Source organism: Ambystoma mexicanum, chromosome 10, assembly GCF_040938575.1.
Source record: "Ambystoma mexicanum isolate Mex_15411 chromosome 10, UKY_AmexF1_1, whole genome shotgun sequence".
Classification (NCBI taxonomy): Eukaryota; Metazoa; Chordata; class Amphibia; order Caudata; family Ambystomatidae; genus Ambystoma; species Ambystoma mexicanum.
The window spans coordinates 705,347,792-705,366,442 of NC_090932.1; positions in this window are offsets into that span (position 1 = coordinate 705,347,792).

Sequence of the window (18,651 nt, forward strand, 5' to 3'; positions counted from 1 at the left end):
ACTCTTATTTTAAAAAGAAACTGTTCTGGAATGGTTTTGTTTACAAATAAAAGTGCAGGAAGAATTTGAAACTTGCATTTCAGTGTACTGCATCCCTTAAACCCTTAAACAGGATACACGTTTGTTTCTTGCATTTGCGTTACTAGGGATTTGAACCTGGAACCTGCTGGATCAACTCCACCCACACATCACAGGGAGCTAGCTTAGGACAAAGGCTCTTACTAAGCCCATCCATCATAGCTGGGCTCCCGCAGTAATCAGAATGTATTTTTGCATTTAAGCAACTTAACATGAGAATACTGAAGGAACAACTGTGCACTTAGTTAATGGATAGGTCGGAGAGGTGGCTTTAATCTATAGCATGCCTCTTAAGAGGCGAGAAACGTTTTTTCGATATAAAGAGTGTATACCTATTAGGTTAGAGAAAAGGTTTTTTCGATATAAAGACTTTATACTGATTACAAAGGGGAGGCTATGTAAAGCTGCACGCCCTGCCAGTGAATAAAGGTAATGGGGTCGTTTAAAATGCATTTAGCATTTTCTTTAACTGTGCTCTTTCATTTTGTTCCTTTACGCAGTGATGGAGTGGAATGGAGGAAAGGTAGGACCCAGGTATGGGGTTTGTATTGCGGATGGTGGGGGCGTTGCAGTGGGGTTTATGCTGAGTGGGGACGGGCCATTAGGGAACATAGTTCCACTACTTCTTTTTGTACAATTCGACCACTGTATAGCACTTTGTTTGTGATGATCAGTAGGCATTGTTGCCTCATAAATATGCCCAAAGCTTTTAATGCATTAGACAGACCTATATAGGTATGATCCAAACAAAAGGATTATGTCGTCTGCATATGCGTGCCAACTAATATGTATGTCTCCTATTCTAGGAGGAAATATGCAGGCTTTTCCCAGTGCCAAACTGCAATCAGATATGTACAGATTGAAAGGGGTGGGGCCAGTACACAACCTTGTCTCATACCTGTATATATCGAATTCTCGTTTTTTTTCTTCATTTATCTATCAATTTTTGAAAATAACAGGCATGACAATAAAAACACTGGGATGCATTATTTCATCAAGGTGATTAACAGGAAAGAGAGTTCAGATTACAACAGAGAGTTAAAGTATGTTGCTGCACCGAGTGCGCACTGTACATGTACGCTTCACTCAGCAATATCATTCCACCACTTGTAGGAGATCTCTTGAGGAGTCCTGTTAAGTAACTAGTTTGGATACAATGTTTGTGGGCTTCCTTGAGCCACACCTTAGACCTGGGGGCAATTTTGCTATTCCAGTGTTTGGCGATGAAGTCTGCATCTGCTGCTAAACATTTCTGACAGCCATGCTCTATCTGTGGGTAGATCTGATTAAGGGGAGCAGGTGAGTAATATGTTTGATGTAGATACTTAAACGGGGTAGGTTTAAAAACAGTTTTAATGAAGATTTCTGTAACCTGCCTCATGCGAAGGACCAGTCATCCCTTGTCATAGCCAGTGCCAGGGTTCATTCCCATTTTGCATTTAGTTGTGTGAGAGTTGTCGCTTTGTTATTGTTCAGCTTAGAGTATAGTCACAAAACTAGCTTTCCATTACTCTGTGCTAGAACTGTGTGATGGAGGGTGCTCATCATGGTTAGTTCTAGGGAAAGGATGGGAGCGCAATGGATAATGCATTCTTCAGCCTAAACATAGGAAGACATCTAAAAGGGACGTGACCAGCCGCCCTTGGTTTTCCATGAGTGTAGTGTGATGAATTGATTATCCATGAACAGGTCAGTCTGGTGTAGAGTGCCTCTAAGGTGATAGGGCGGTCTTCCACACAGGTTTAGTGTGAGGAGCGGTGTATAATGACTAGTTCCTCTTTTCTTTGCAATTCTTTCCCATTCTGTGCAGGTGCATGTAACAGAATTGATCTCGCCTCGAGCACTCCTAATCCCTTTTAGTACTACTGTTCTGATTAATTAGGGGGACGCTACAGCCCATTCTATCTGAACATGAGTTCTGTCAAGAGTAGGGTTGTACTAGAATGACAAGTAATGTTCTTGTGTTGCTAAGAAATAGTTCTTGTAGTCTGGCATAGCCAGACCTCCCATCTCCAGCGGCGCAGTGATTGTGTCTCACCCAACTCTTTCAGTTTTTCCATCCCAGATCAATTCGAATAGCAAGCTTCTTAACATTGCAAATCATTTTTTAAGTAATATCAGAGGGACATTGATGAATAGGTATATGTATTTGGGAAGGACGGTCATTTTAGTTAAGGCAATTCTTCCCAGCAGTGACAGAGAAGGGCATTGCCACCTCGTCACCTGCACCTTTTGTTTGTCCAGAGCCCTGCCGTAGTTTTCCCTATTAAGTGTGTTAACATCACTGGCGATCTCTATGCTTAGATAGTGTGTGTTTTCCATTTGCCAATTAAATCCCAGGCCATCGTCCTATCTCTTGGCATTGCCAGTTAAAGGGAACAGGATTGACATTGCCACGTTGATATAGAGGCCGGAGTACTGTCCGAATTAATGAATCTGTAGCATCACTGGTGCCAGGTTGTGTTCAAGGTTCTCAATGAACAACATCACGTCATCAGCGTACATTGAAACTAACATCCTTTGGCCCTCATTACAAGTCAGGCGTTAAGGGTTTAACGCCGCCGTCGGCGCCGTTAACCCTTAACGCCTGATTCACACTTTAAAGCCTGCTTTTTGCAGGCATTAAAGTCCAAGGCGCTAAGCGACCTTGGTGCTAATTACGGCACCGTAATTTACGGTGCCGTAATTAGCGCCTTCCCCATCCCCATTATGGGGCAAAAATGGGAATGGGGAAGGGAAAATGGTGAATGGCGAATTACCACCCCACTCCCCTTGGAATGGGGCGGTAATTCTGCCATCCACCATGGCGGAATCCGGCATGGACCATGGTGCTAATAGCACCATGGTCCACCGCCTGACTTGTAATGAGGGCCTATGTGTGTATAATTGTATTTCCCTGTGTATATGCCTAGCCCTCAGCAGCGTAGCCAGTGGTTCCACCACCAAGGCAAACATTGGAGAAAGGGACCAACCCTGTTTAGTTCCTCTCTGAAGTGGTATTACTTTGAATAGGTTGTTATTAATGCGAATTGCGCATTGGGGCATTTGTTTAAAATGGCTATGATATGAACTCTTCCGGGTAGGATAAAACACCAGTAAGACAGTTTTATGAGTTGAACAGATTTTTATTTGAAACTCTATAAAAATCCAAATTGAGTAAACAGTTTCCTTTAGTCAGATGGCGATGAAAAAGGACATTTGGAGATTTGGAGTCTTTTCAAGTACTGGTTCCGTTTAATATTAGAGTCTTTCTCGAAAACCCCTCTTCTTTTCTCAAGAACTACCTTTCTCTCCTCTCAACAGGATCACTCTGTTTACTCTAGAGGCTATGTTTTCACAGTCTTGGAATAGTCCGGCCTCTTTTCCTTGTTTCATAGAACTTTAAGGCTTGACTTAACTGTGTGATAAGAATGTTCAAAAAAACAAAGGATGCTCCTCTCTTTCTTTATTTTCAACGCCTTTCAAACTCATACTCTCTGGCATGATGTTTCAATTATAGGTGCCGGTTCCCTCTTAAGTAGAATCGTAGTTAGAGTCTCTCCCCAACTACAGGCTAGCGTGGTTTCACCCCTTCGATATGTTATTCACTCACTTGCACTCCAATGCAGTAGGTTCGCTAGAAGCACGGTGTCAGCTGGGCGATTCTTTCTTCGATCCTCCTCTCCCTCGATCGCAGCGTCCTTCGGTGGGCTGTTCCATCAGCCCCGCCTGCTCAGCCAATCACGTCTCGGTTAGCCTCTCCCAGCTGTCTCATGACGCGTAACGACGCTTATGACAGCCTCCTTTCATTGGGACTCTTCATTGAACTCCCAATGGAGAACTCCACCCACAGGTCGGTGGGGGCCAGAAAGAGGAGCAGCTGTTCACTTTCTTCTCCTGACACAGTACCAGCTGATTTCTCGCCTGCTCGTACCTCATCGGATGGGTAACAGACTTTTTCTTCACTATATCGGCTTCCCGCTCTCAGCCGGGCTGCTTCTCATTCCACTCAGCACAACAGGTGCAAATAAAACGTACGGGCACAACAGGTGCAATGACTTCGTCGCAAGTCTCATATCATAGTTTTTCTTTCAATAGGCCCACTCGTATTTTGGTCCATCTTCCGCCGTCTGCTCCTGAAACGAAAACAACATCCACATTCCAACGGTCAGTCTTAGAGAAACTGACCCTTCTTTTCCATCTCTCATTCCATTGGCTTAACCTTGCTGTCACTCAAGTGCCCACCCCCTTTATGACATCAGCCTAATGCTCTAGGATTGCTGTGATGCTGGGTCAGCCCGGAGTTCCCTAGTGTCAGATCTCCCTCCTGTCCTTTCACTTCATCACAGGCTATTATTGATATCAGATAAGGCCCTAGTCCCCCATAAAGATTGGGACTGAGAAATGAAAATCGCCCATACCAAAACACCGAGCACATTTTCTGGAGGGCCTCAACAGCGGGCCGGTCTGGTTTGATCAAATGTAGCACTCCAAAGATGTGTCTTAGTAGGTGAATATATCTGGTATAAAACGGTGGAGTAATGTTTTTGAATATTCTAGCTAGGATTTTGTTATTATAAATCAGCGAGATTGGCTGATAGGAGGGACACCTGTCTGGCTTTTTCCTGGGTTTGAAGAGGTGAGTGATAATACACTTGTTCATTTAGCTACTATCACAATCCAGATGGAAATGAGAAAGGTACTCACAATGGTTGTCTTTCCTTTGTACTGAGCAGATGTTTCCTTTGGAAAGGTTTGTGGAATTGGATGTTTCCCAAAAGAATGTTCAGAGACCAGTAACTGGGCTCCTTGCACCCCTTGGGCCGCACCGTCGCAAAACCCGTTCGAGGAAAAAAATAAACTGTTTGTCACGTAGAGCAGATGGTAATCCGTCTGATGAAATGAATAGTCCGATGACAAGGCTTCGTGTACGGTGATCCGTAGGTTTGGTTCCGTGACTTTTGGTAAGCAGAATGCAGCAGAATAACTCCACGCAGGAGGCGTGGAGAAACGGCTGAAAACAGGAGGCAGGAGGTCAGGATAACAGCAGAGCTGACTGGAGAAGTCATGGAACAGGAAGGATGTAGTCCACGAAGAAAGAAAGTTAGCGGCAGATAACCCACGGAAAAAAATAGGAAGAAACGATCTAAGTAGATAAGGAGAAAGGGGAGAAGGGACTACAGAAAGAAGGAGATGGTAATAACGAATTAAGTAAACAGTCAAAAGGAAAACGGCTGCGCTGAAGGAATGAACACGGCGGCAAGGCGGAAACAAATCAAGACAGAATACGGACAAAAGAATACTCGCAGAGGCGAATAAGTATTAGAACGTAGATGCAGTAGTCAAAGAAGGAGCGGAGCATAGTAGCGACGCACTGAATCATTACCTTGATTGAGATAATTTAGGGACTGAACGTAGGTGGTCGCAGCCATCTTGAAAAAGACTAGTCTGGTACTTTGGTTTCTTTAAGACGGATCCAAGAACGCGCCATCTTGGTTTCCATTTTAGATAGTACGGCAATGTCTTTTCCAATGCATCCAAAGGGACCTTGGCGTTCTAACAGTTCATTGTTCTGGGAGCATCCTGCATGCCACTGCCTATTGATATATGTATAGAGATCCTTTTTAGTTTTTTAAAGTCATGTTCATTAAAACACAATGAGTGAAAACAAACAGTGCACTCTCAGATTACACGTGTTTCAACACATCAGTGTCTTTTTCAAATCAGGGCAGATAAGGTCTAGATTGTACATGTGTATTCAAGTCCGAGGAGCCAGGTATTCATGGGTTAAATCCCCCTTCAAAGTATGCATGTTGTCTCCAAGCCTTCGTTTGGAGGTAGCAAGGCTCAACGTAAGCATATTTTACCTCCTCACCAGGCTCACCTTCAAGCAAACAGGTTGCACATATCTGCTTGGCCGACTCTGAACTCCTCCCTGGAATCCCTGTATAAACAGTAGAATCTCGTGAAGGTGTGCATCGACTTCCACGTTGCAGCCCTGTTGATGTCCAGCAGGGGCTCACCAGACGGGAACACCATTGTAGCAGCGATCGCTCCGGTAGAGTGGGCTCTCAGACGGCCAGGCAGCAGTTGGTTTCACAGGACCAAAGTTCACAAAGAGCTGAGAGGTTTTCCAGAAACTCTTTGTGTGGGCCACATAAAACCTCAGCGCTCTAGCCACATCCAGCGAGTGCAAAGTCCTTTCAGCCAGCGACAAAGGCGTTGGAAAATACACAGGCAACACCAAGGGCTTGTTTAGATGAAAGTCCGACGCCACCTTGGGCATGAAGGAGGGGTGGGTCCGCAGCACCACCCTCGTCTCGTGGCAAGTCAAGTAAGGTGGTTTACAGGAGAGGGCCTGGATCTCCCCCACTCATCGTGCAGAGGTAATGGCCACAGGAAATGCTGTTTTCCATGACAAAAACTTGAGTGACGCAGAATGCATAGGCTTGAACTGAGGTCCCATGAGCCTGGTAAGCGCCACATTGAGCTCCCCCGCTGGGGCCAGATCCTTCACTGGCAGGACCTGACAGAAAAGTCCCTTGACAAATTCCTTGACCAATCAGTGCGATCACAAGGATGGTCGTCCTCGGGATCTGGTGTAGGGGAGATGGCCGCCAGATGAACCTGGATGGAGGCATGGGCCGGCCCAGATTTGGATAACGACAGCAAATACGGAAACACCCGAGGGGCTTTGACCTTCAGTGGATCAATCTTCTGGGATCGGCACCAAACAGTAAATCTCTTCCACTTTAGTCTGTAGCATTTCAGACTGGACGATGCCCTAGCCATTGCGAGAACTTCCTTACAGCCCACCGGGAGATCATAGCCCCCGAATTCTAGCACTGCAGGAGTCAGGCCTTCAGGTTCAGAGACCCTGGGACATGGTGAAGAATGGTGCCTCCTTGCCTGGCGAAAAGATCTGCGACCAATGGCAGCTTGACTGGTGGTGACACTGACATGCTGAGAAGGTCCGGGAACCAGATCTGCTTTGGCCACACCAGTGCAACGAGAATCATCCGGCACCGGCACTATGTGAGTTGACTGACGACTCGAAGTAATGACAGCAACGGAGGGAACGCATACAGAAAGAGCCCTTCTCACAGGATTGAGAATGCCTCCCCATGATCCCCTGTTGGGGAAACCTGCTGGCAAACCTTTGCCACTTGGTGTTGGTCGCCGTCACAAACAAGTCGATCTGGGGATTGCCCCATCTGAGGAACAGGTTCTCCACTAGGTCCTGCTGAAGCTCCCACTCGTGGCAAGAGCAAAGCTCCCTGCTCAGAGAGTCGGCGACTGTGTTCTCTACTCCTGCCAGATGGAACGGGATGAGGAACATCCCCTGGGCGACAGCCCAATGCCATAAATCCTGCGCCTCTTTGGATGTTGATGTGCAACGTCTTCTCCTCCGGCAGCCACAGGCCTCTGGCATGAAGCCTTCCGGTGTGGTCTCCCCATCCTTCCAGGGAAGCGTTCATTGTTACCTTCTCCTGGTGCGGTGGGCCTTGAAATCCGTGCCTCCAGTCAGATGAGAGCGCACGCCCCACCACCTTATCGCCCGACGGAACCCCTCGTCGAGAGAGATCTTGTCCTAGAAGCTTCCGGACACTTGTATCCAACAGGCGTCAAGGAACTCCTGCAGTCCACAACCTGCATAGTCGGATGAGGTAAATGCATGACGACATCATAGGGAGAAGAGACTTGATGGCCCTCACTGTTGCAGTGTTCAGAGAGAGCAGCCGTTGCACCTTGCCCAGGATGGCCGCTACTCTCTCCTCTGACAGTGACACTAGGCCTGACACCGTGTTGAGCCGGGATCCCAGGAACAGTGCGTCCTGCGATGGATTCCAACAGGACTTTGCATATTTCACTGAGAACCCCAGATCCGTCAGCAGGCGGACAGTCCTTGCCATGTGGTCAACCATGATGCTATGTGAGCTGGCCCATATGAGCCAGTCGTCAAGTACGCGTAGGCGTGGATCCCTTGCAGTCGCAGATGGGCTGCCACTGACGCCAGACACTTGGTGAAGACTCTTGGTGCCGACTTCAGTCTGAAGGGAAGGGCCTTCAATTGGTAGTGCTTCCCTTGGACGCAGAAACTTGTGGTGTCCCTTGTGAACAGGGATGTGGAAGTAAGCACCATCCAGGTCCAACAACGACAGAAAATCTCCTTTTTCTAGCTGTCCCAGCACGTGTTGAAGCGTGACCATGCAGAACTTTTGAGACTTTATGTATTTGTTTAGTTGTCGTAGGTCAAGAATGGGCCTCCAGCCCCAGTTTTCTTTCACACCAGGATGTACCAGGATGTACTGTGAGTAAACTTTGGAGCCCCAGAGTTGCTTTGGAACTGGCTCTATTGCCTCTTTCTTTAGCATGGCCCGAACCTCCAAAAGCAATTGAGGGATGTGGTTTTTCTGCCGGGCCACGGTGGTATTTAAGGACACATCAGTTGAAACTCTAGACTATGTCCGTGGGCGAGAGCACGGTCGGTGGAGATGGTCTTCCACACGCTGATGAAATTCGCCAGCCGGCCTCCCACCGGGGTGCACGGGTGGGGGCCCGATGTCATGGCACTTCATTCTTGCTTGGAGGTCGATGGGCCGCCTGCGGCTCCTTGGCGATGACGGCGTCCTCCACCGAAGGTCTTGGAGTGGCCCGTTGCTCTCCTGGGCTGAGGATCAGGAGGGTTTGTGGTACGAAGAAGAGCCCCCACCATAACGCTTTGAAGAACGGAGTGACTTGCCTCCTGCGGATCGAAAGGGCTGCCGTCATTGCTACAGCGTGCCCAAGGCGCATGCCATCTCCCTGTCCGCCTTGATTTCTTGGAGAGACTCTTCCACAGCCTTCCCGAACAGATTGTTGCTGTCAAAGGGCATGTCCAAAACCCTTGTCTGGACCTCCTGTCTAAAGTTGGCGGCCTTGAGCCAGCCATGGCGATGAAGGGAAACGCTGTTGCAAATCTGACGGAAACCAGCTTCAGCGATGTCCGTGGCCACCGTGATGACTTGATCCAACGGCACCTCTCCCTCCCAGACTCTCCAATGCTTCTGACCTCTTGTCATCAGGAAGGAAGTCTAGCAGGGGTGCGAGCTTGAACCACATCTCCCGGTCGTAGCGCTCTACAATAGCGAGGGCATTGGCAGCTTTGATGGCCTCCTTCGGAGTAGATAAATCGTCGTCCCATAGCATCTAACTTCTTCCCCTCATTATCCAGGGGTGTGGAAGCTGCTGAAGATGAAGAACCCGATGACTTCATCTTGGCTGCTGCTGATACCACCGAATCAGGCTACGGTTGGGTCCGCAAGCACTTGGGAGCAGAGTCCGGGACCCTATATTTCATCTCAAAGTGGTCCCGCTTCGCTGGTGCCGTGGATGGGTTCTTCATGAGCGCCAGTCCTTCGTACCAAATATCATCCAAGAGTGGGACCGACAGGATGGTCTTTCTCTTCGCCTTGTGGCGCTGATATAAGAAACCCTCCATCTTCTCCTCAGGAGCGAGCTGGAAGAGCTCCGAAACCCTGGCAATTATCGCATGGAACAAGCCGATCTTGTCCGGTGGAGAGGATCTGGGAGGAGGCGATGGGAGGTCCCCCGGGCCGCCGTTGTCATCCGTGCCCGTCACCGTCGCTGTTTCTGACCCTGTATCACCAGTAGGTGAAGGACGCGACGGGTGGAAAGGAGGCATAGGGTGCCTCTTCCTCTTCTTGGAAGGTGGTTCTTCCGACAGCAGGGTGGGTGGCACAGGAGCTGCTGGGAGAATGGGAGAAGGCATCACTGGCATCCTCATCTGTATCTCCTATACCAGGGTATGGAGGGTCTGCAGAATGTCCACTGACAGATCTCTGGGAGGCAGCTGTGGTGTAGGAGGCAGCTGCGGTGTAGGAGGCGGCTGTTGTTGAGGGGGCTTCTGGGGTAAGGACGAGGGATCCAGAGTCTCATCCAGCGGATCTCCGTCCTCCTCGACGGTATCCTCGTCGTCAACATCCTCGTCATCGCCTTCGTCTGCGCCCTTGTCATAGGGCGTGCCCCCGACAGTTCCCTCATGATCACCGACCTCCTGGATGGTCTGGAGAGAGGCGAGTTCCTCATGCTTCTTCTCTGGGGTCTTCTCAATGGGCTGGAATTCTGCTTCCCTCCTGAGCAGGAGGGAAATTCTTGCCTTCGGAGGGGCGCTCTGAGGGTCCGCCCCAGCGGCCTTCGAAAGAGATGCTACCACCCCCTCGATGGAGGGAACCGTCTTCGTCTGGTGTACTTGTCCTGCTTGGCCTTACAGGTCGCTCCAGACTCCTTCTCCTTCGTGGCCTTGTACGTCGCGTGTAGGCCGGACGCCGTACCCTGCTTGGACTTCTCCTTGGTCTTTTCCGGAGCCACCTTCAGCTTGCCCGGGTGATCCGACTTCCTCTTGGATGGCGATCCGGAGCGTTGCCTGGAGATCGATGCAGCAGGAGATGCAGAATGCGCCCTTTCTGCTGAGGAGCCTGTCGCAACGGCGCTCCCGGCGGTAGCGGACTTGCAGTGCTTAGCATTTTGTTGGACTCCTGTCGGAAAGGCGCCTTCAAAGGACTTAGAAGCCTGCTCAGCTTTCCTGGCCTGCTCCTGGGACCCACCCAGCGTAGAGGCCTTTCTCTGCAGCCACTCGTTCAGCCGCTGACGCCGATCCTTCAAAGTGCATGGTGTGAATTCATGGTAAAATGTGAAATCTTCCTCTTTGTGCGCGTACAGGCAGTAAAGGCACTGAGAATGTTTTTCCTCCATGAAAACATTCAGTAGGCCACAGTCGGGGCAAATCTTGAAGAGAGGGGGACCACTCTTCTCGTCGGACATGGGCCATGCGGCGTAGGCCTGAAGAGTCTTCTGGAAGCCTCCACGAAGAAACTCGACAAAATCCACCCTTCAGGGGCTTTGAACGATCCGAAAAATGGGTCCCCGTTAATCAGAAGGATGATCGATGGAGCACAAGGCTCGATTGACCCACAGCTCAGTGATTGGTTGTTAGGAGAAAGACAGTTCAGAAATTAAACTGAAACTTGACTGACGACGGGAAATATTCATGAGCATGTGAATCCATGCCAGATCCTATGCTGGAGAAGTGTATTAGCTTCCTGGCTTTCATCCGCTCAACCATCATTGGTGTTCTTGGGCCACTCTGATATGGGGGTTTGAAGTGACGACTTTTACCAAGGATTCAGGTGTCCCCAGTGGGTGGCTTAGGCTTTAAAGTATCCACAAAGTTAGAAGTTGCTTTGGTATTGTAAAAGTAATCTGATTTCTCACTGTAAACAACTCTCAGCCTCGCGGGTACATTATTGTATATTTAAAATATTTAGCTCTGAGAATTTTCTTGACACCAACAAAGAATTTACTGGAGGCTTGCATGAGAAGAAAAAAATCAGAAAAAAAGTGCACTGTATCCCCTTTGTAAGACAGGTTACCTCTGACAAGGTGCAGCGCTGTTTCGTGGTCCCAAGTGTTTTACATTCTCCCGATGATGTGGCAAGGCGAATTGCCGGGTTTGGATCTGGCTGCTGGTATTCTGTGGACCCTGTCAACTAGGAACAGCGCTGTAAATGGGTCAGGACAAAATAAGTCTTTGAGCAGTGATTCGAAAAAACAGTTCCATTGACTGTGCAAGTTACGATAATCCTATCCCAAGGATACAGATATTGTTTATACGGCTTCTGCTCTTGAGATCCTTGTTTTTCGTTGCCACGTTTTTCAGGAGGGCTGGCACCTTAGTGAGCTCAGAGGTCAATGTGGTGATACCATCTTCTGTCATGGAGGCCCTCCCTTCTGCTGTGTCCAGACTGTCTCCATGCTTATCGAGGGAGGCTTCCACCTTGCAAGTAAGATTATCTAGTTTGATGTCCAGTGCCCCAATGCCTGCTTTCAACTGAAGGAACATCTCCTTGATGTCCGAGTTGCTGCTGGTGAGTACACTAGGATCTGGCTGCGCATCCACAGGGTTTCCCATACCCCAGCCTCATTTTGGGTGGGTTCTTGTTGACGGAGAGCTTTCCAATTTTTTACACCGTGCCTATATTTATATTGACAAAGGTGGACTCTACAGGTTCCTGATCAGCCAGAGAGATGGTGGGGGCAACTGGACTTCAAGTTGCACTGCCACCATTGCGACTTGGTCCTCGCCACCACTGGAGTTTACTGTGGCTGTCCCCCAAAAATGGTGTGTCTCCAGACATGATCATGGTGTCCACCTATTTACGGGGCACTGCAGTGCTCCGGGGCTACTCACAATTGCAGCCAGATCCCCGCCATCCTTGGCAGCGCGTGCGTCAAGGACCTGGGATGATGGAGTTCAGCCTACCGCCAAGGCTGTGGGAATACTCTAATCTCTGCTCGGTCAAGGGAGGCAATTAGTGTAAGGTTTTGTCCAATTTCATACAGGGTACGTCGCAGGATTTAAGGGCTTCTCACAGAGCTCGCAATGGAGCCACCATCTTGATTGGTCTCTTGAGCAGCACTCTCCATCAAAATCTACTTTGAAAGAGTACATCTTCCATTCAACCTGACTTGTATCTTAGTATCCATATGGAGAAATATGAATAATTTCAGAAAACATATGTGTATGTCTCAAGATAATAATTTTTAGGCAAAAAATCCATCTATTTACTTTGTCAAATACAGCTTTCAGATCTACACATGCTGCATGAAATTGCACACAATCTTTTCCACATGCCAGTCTTTCAACAAGAGTTCCAATTTGTTTTCTAAAACCAATTTGGACCTTGCTTAATCTCCCATTATCTAATGTCCACTTGTAAAGTGACTCCTCAAGATGTATGCTGGCAAATACTTTACTCAAAACTTCTAAAAGTGCTATTGGCTTAATATTGGTAGGGGAGAGCCGATTTCCTTTCTTAAAAAGTGGAACTATGAACGATGTATGCCAAGTATCTGGTAACCTTCCAGTATGTTAAATTACCTGCAATACCTGGGGATTTTTGGCCCACAGTTGTGGGCTACCTTTTAGTGTTAAATTACTAAGCCATCAGGACCCGAGGCCTTGGACTATTTCAATGTCGTAATTCGCTCCTCTATGTCAGAAGTGTCAAACGTGCCCTGCCATACCCCTGATTCGAGTGTGTATAAACTCAAGAGCATCTTTTCCCGGAATCCAAAAAGTTTATCAAAGCTCATAGTCCATTCGGATACTTTGACAGGGTTTGATTAAAAGTTAACTTGTTCACTAGGGTCAGAATTTATAAGGGCCCAAAGTACCCCGTTTTCTTAGATTTCAGTGTTGCAATTCTTTGATTATTTGATAACTATGGGTGATATTTATAACTCTTTAGCCAATTCTTGTCGTTTTGTTTCAGTTTTCTCCTACTGTTACGTAGAGTGAGTTTGTCTTTTAAGTCACCATTTTCTAAAGCTCTGAAATATCTCCTTAATTCTCTTTTTTTACCCGTTCACTTCCAGATCGAAGTGATAACGATGGACACATTAATTTTTATGTCTGCCTAATTTATATAGCAAGAAAATCCTAAACAAATTTCTCGAAAATATGTTTCAAATCCAAAGGGCAGTCAAACTTATTCAGATTCTCCTTAAATGTGGATTTTATATGATTCACCAACATATTATTATATTTAGTTATGTTTGTTTGTGACCAAGAAAACCTAGACTTGGCAGTATTTGACATAAATCCTCTAATCTCTAAATTATATGTGGCCAAAAAAGTCAGCCACTTAATTTGCAATTTCAGGGTGAGGGAGTTAGTTCTGCCAATAATTCATGTTTTGCAACAATTAAACACTTTCATAGTGCAGAAAATAAAATCAATATTGGTCTGCATGTTTCCTCTCACTCAAATAGGTTACTTGGTGTATCCCCTCTCACGTCATTAGCAACCCCTGCACATCGGCACACACACTGTCCCTCTCAGCAGCATTCTCTCCTATCTTTCCCCAAGATCTCCTAAAAATAATTGCACCTCTCAAACCTAATTCTTACTCTGACAATATAATTCTGGCCTGCATCATTAAACAATTGAGCATGACTCCCTCACAGAAAGAATATTCCCGGGCACCCTCAAGACTGTTCTGACATGACCTCTTTTGAAAAAAAGAACCCTAGATCCAGATGACCTGTGTATGGGAGGAAGGAGCTGTTTTGAGCCCCCCTACATTCCAGGTGAAGCATATGTTGTGCTCATTCAATTGCTGGCAGTACACCATTGGCAGAACCTCGATGAAGGGTGGGAGGTAGCCATTGACTGACATCTAACCAATGTGTTTCGCAGGTCCGCAGGGAATCCGTTTTGAATTTACCACAAATCCATCTGTTGATAGGCCTCACATGAAAATCTCAGAGGCAAGTCTGCATCTCTCCTCTGTCCAGTGCCACGCACAGCCAGCCTGATAGCCCCCACCACCTCCCCACTGTCTGCGCTGTGACTGTCCTGTTCTCACGGAAGCCTGGACGATAATTGTTGCAAGCTGACACTGTATCGCTTCTCTTCCTCTGAGGTCATTGCCCTGTGTTACCGGGCCGGAGCCTGGCCCTTGGAAACCATCTGTCTCCACAAAAATGCCCATGCTCAAACAGCCCCCACCATTAAGAGTTACTGTCTGAATGAACCTCAAGCCCCTCACCTCTTTGATGTAGCAGTGGTGGGACCCCTGACCACGGGCCACCCTTAATTGCCCCCTGTATAACTAATCCAGTGCAGACATATATTCTCCATGTACTAACACATCCTGACACCCTTGTTTGATCCTCGAGGCACCTGATAAATGTGCCCCAGAATCACACGCGAGATAAAACACCCGGACCACCGCACAGCTATCTCACTCTGGTCCGGGTCAAGAATGCACACCTTGTTTTAAAATGTATCGATGCTAATGTGTTATGATGAACCTTCTGTGCCATATTAAATAGTGCATGCCTATGATTACTGTGAATTCCAGCTTAGCCAGAATTATAGCTGTGTGGGCCAGATGTGACCTATCGCCCCTCCCTGATGAGCCCAGCGGTTTATAGTAATAAAGTCGAATGTCATAATGTCGAAAGTCATAATGTCTAAAAAAAGAAAAAGTCGGAAAAAAAATGTGAATTTCTTTTTTTGGTTGTTTTTTGTTTCGAAATGGGGGGTTCCCCTCCAAACCCACTTTTTTGTATTTTTTTTGATTTACCCCCTTTTTTTTTACCCCCGGAACCCAAAATAAACATGTAAATAAAAAATTAAAAAATTCAACATTTTTTTTCGACATTTTGTTTTAGACATTTTTGTAATTCGACATTATTTTATCGACATTATGACTGCACACCAAGCCCAGCTGCCCCACACGCCTCAAGAAGTAACAAGTTTAGCTCCAGCAAACCAGCACCGGCGCTATTACACATTGTATAATGTCTTATGTTAACTTGTCCAATGAAAAGCGTTTGTGTATCCCTTATAGAACACGTCATAGATGATGCGTTTTGGACTTATAATGTGTCTTACCTGTAATGTTGGCAGAGGGCTCTCGCAGTAGCAGAGTCCTCTGCGTGCCGCATTTTATCTTGATATATAGAATACCTTTTAATCACTTGCAAGTTCTCCTGGTCTCATTCCCTACCGGGGTGTGTCCATTGGTGTCCATCCATTCTATGTTTTTTATTATATTTATGGAAATTACCACTTTCATTCTGATATGACCTATTTAGAAAAAAACAACCCTAGATCCAGATGACCTATCCAACTACAGACCCATTACGATCCTCCAAGTTAATTGGCAAAATCTTGGAAAAAGTAGTTGGTACATTATTACTCACCAGAATCGAACAACTCTACTTCCTAAATGGCTATCAGTAAGGGTTGCACACAAAGTATTGCTTTGAGACAGCCACCATCCAGGTGGTGGATGATGTTCTCCAAATCATGGATATGAGTGACTCATGCCTCCTCAGATATGAGCGACTCATGCCTCCTCATCCTCCTTGACCTCTCGGCTGCATTCGATACCGTCAAGCACAATATCCTTCTCTGCCTCTCTGGCACTGTCCTCAAATGGTTTACCTCCTACCTCTCAGGCAGACACCAGGCTATCCAGATGAACTTGTTGCATTATAACCTACTCCTGGTCTCCTGTGGAGTCCCCCAAGGTTTCATCCTCTCACCAATCCTTCTTAAACCTTTAGATGGAGCCTCTGGGAACTCTCCTCAAAGATCCCAATATAGCCATCCACCAATACGCAGACGATACTCAGTTGTACATGAGAGTAAACAGCATGCAGGACATCATTCCTCTCTGTGATTAACTAGCCATCATCCAGTCCTGAATGTCGACTGTCTCCCGCAAACTAAACCCATCCTAACTGAATTTTTCCTCATCCGTTCACCTGCTAAATACGAACTTGTCCAACAATGGCTCAATGATATGCGCCTATGAGGATTTGATTCACAACTCTCAGACTCAGCAAAATCGTTAGGCTTCACCGATTGACAGCAGCATGTCCTTCTAGAAACACATAGCCAAAAGGCCCAAATAGCCTGGTTCAGTATCTCTATCCTCTGAAAAATCAAACCTTTTTTTGTACCACAGGACTTTCAGACCGTAGTGCATGCCCTTGTAGTCTTGCATATCGATGGGGGAAATGCTCTCCTGACAGGGCTCCCGGCTGCTCACTTGGCTCCCCTAAAAGCAATCTACCACGTTGCTGCACATCTTATTACAAAAGCACAGCAATTTGATGGAATGACCCTCCACCCTACACAAACCACATTGGCTTCCATTCCAAGCCAGGATACTGATCAAGACTGCATGTTTCATCTACAAAGCAGTCACAAGTAGCACACCAGGATACCTGGCAGCAAAGCTCTACATATCTGGTGGCACATGCTCCTCGCACAGCAAATTGACCAGCCGGCTTCAATAACAACTCATCCGCAAAGAGAGGATCCGCAAACAACCCTTCTCTTGTCATGCACCCACCCTCTGGAACTTGATCCCAGTGTCGGCTCAAAATGCCCCCACAATTCTCCAAATTTGCAAATCTCTCAAAACATGGCTCTTTCAACAACACCTGACCAAGGACAAATTACATCGGACGTACAGACCGACACACAGATCACTTTAACTTCCTCCCAGCTGATAAATTGCTTATCCAGAAAGAGGTCTCTGAATCGGTTGATTCCTCTACTTCCCCAGTGAGTGGCTAGTTTTGTGTCCTGTGTAGGGGGGATGTAGGGTGCTTCCCACAGTGGCATATTTGGATTATATAAAACCTCATGTTCAGGTTTCCCTGCCATCCTGGTCCAAGCAGTGCATGTTCCCAATGTTGCACAAGTAGTATTATCGTGTCTGGTGTTCGCTTCTGCCGCTTTGTGTAGGAGTTTCATTGGGTTCCATGTGTGCGTTTCGGTAGTTGTACGAGTTGCCTGTGGGTTGGCTCCCGCCCATTGTGTTGCATAGTGTGCCTGTGCTGCAAGGTGATATAATTCGAAGTCAGGGGCGACTAGCCCCCCCTGTAGATATGGTTTAGTAAGTTTCTGCGAGCTCACCTTTGGTTGGCCGTTCCACACAAATGTTTTGCATGCTCATTGAATTTTAGAGAAGAATGATCTGCCCGGCCATACAGGAACAGTACTAAATAAGTAAAATAAGTTGGGTAAGACTATCATTTTAACTAGTGCGAATCTGCCCATGAGGGAGATTGGGAGGGATCGCCAACGCTCAAGTTTGGTACAGAGTGTTTCCGTGAGTGTCTCGTAGTTTAGAGCGCAAACAAGTTGCGATGTCCTCGCCACCTGTACTCACCTGATTGGGGTTCCACAGCAGGCCATGGAGTTCCGTGGGCTTTGGGGTAGCTTCTGTAAGGGGGAATATCTTGGATTTGGCTGAATTTAACTTCAGACTGGAATATTCCCCAAACTTCTTAACTGCGCCCAATACTTTCCCCAAATTCATTTCAGGATTTCTCATATATAACATTATATCATCTGCATATAACGTGATAATCTCCATTTTGTCTGTTCGTGGAATCCCTACCATGCTGTGTCTGGCCCTCAATTGGTCCGCCAGCGGTTCTATAACTAAAGCAAACAGGAGGGGTGATAGCGGAAAGCCCTGGCGAGTGCCACCCACCAACTCTAATAACGCTGATAATGTCCCATTGACACACATTCTTGCATATGGTTGTGTATACAATATTCTAACCCATTTTATAAAATTTGGTCCAAACCCGTAATTATGCAGGACCCTGAATAGGAACGGCCAGTAGACGGTGTCGAAGGCCTTTTCCATGTCTAATGCCAGTGCCACCCCTTGCATGCCCTTGGGGATCGAGGCCAATATGTTATAGAAGTGGCAAATGTTTGTTGCCATGGACCTGCCCGGCACGAAGCCCGCTTGGTCCTCATGGACCATGTGTGGCATCAAAGGGGTCAAGCATATAACAAGGATCTTTGCGGATATTTTCTCGTCTCTATTTATCAAAGAGAGCGGTCTATAAGAACCGCAATCCTGAAGTCTTTTCCCAGGTTTAAGCAACAGAGTTATAATCGCTTCCCGCATAGTCTAGGGAAGCGCGCCGATATCCAGGGCTTTGGCCCAGATAGAGTGAAGTCAGAGTACCAGGATTTCCGCAAAATTC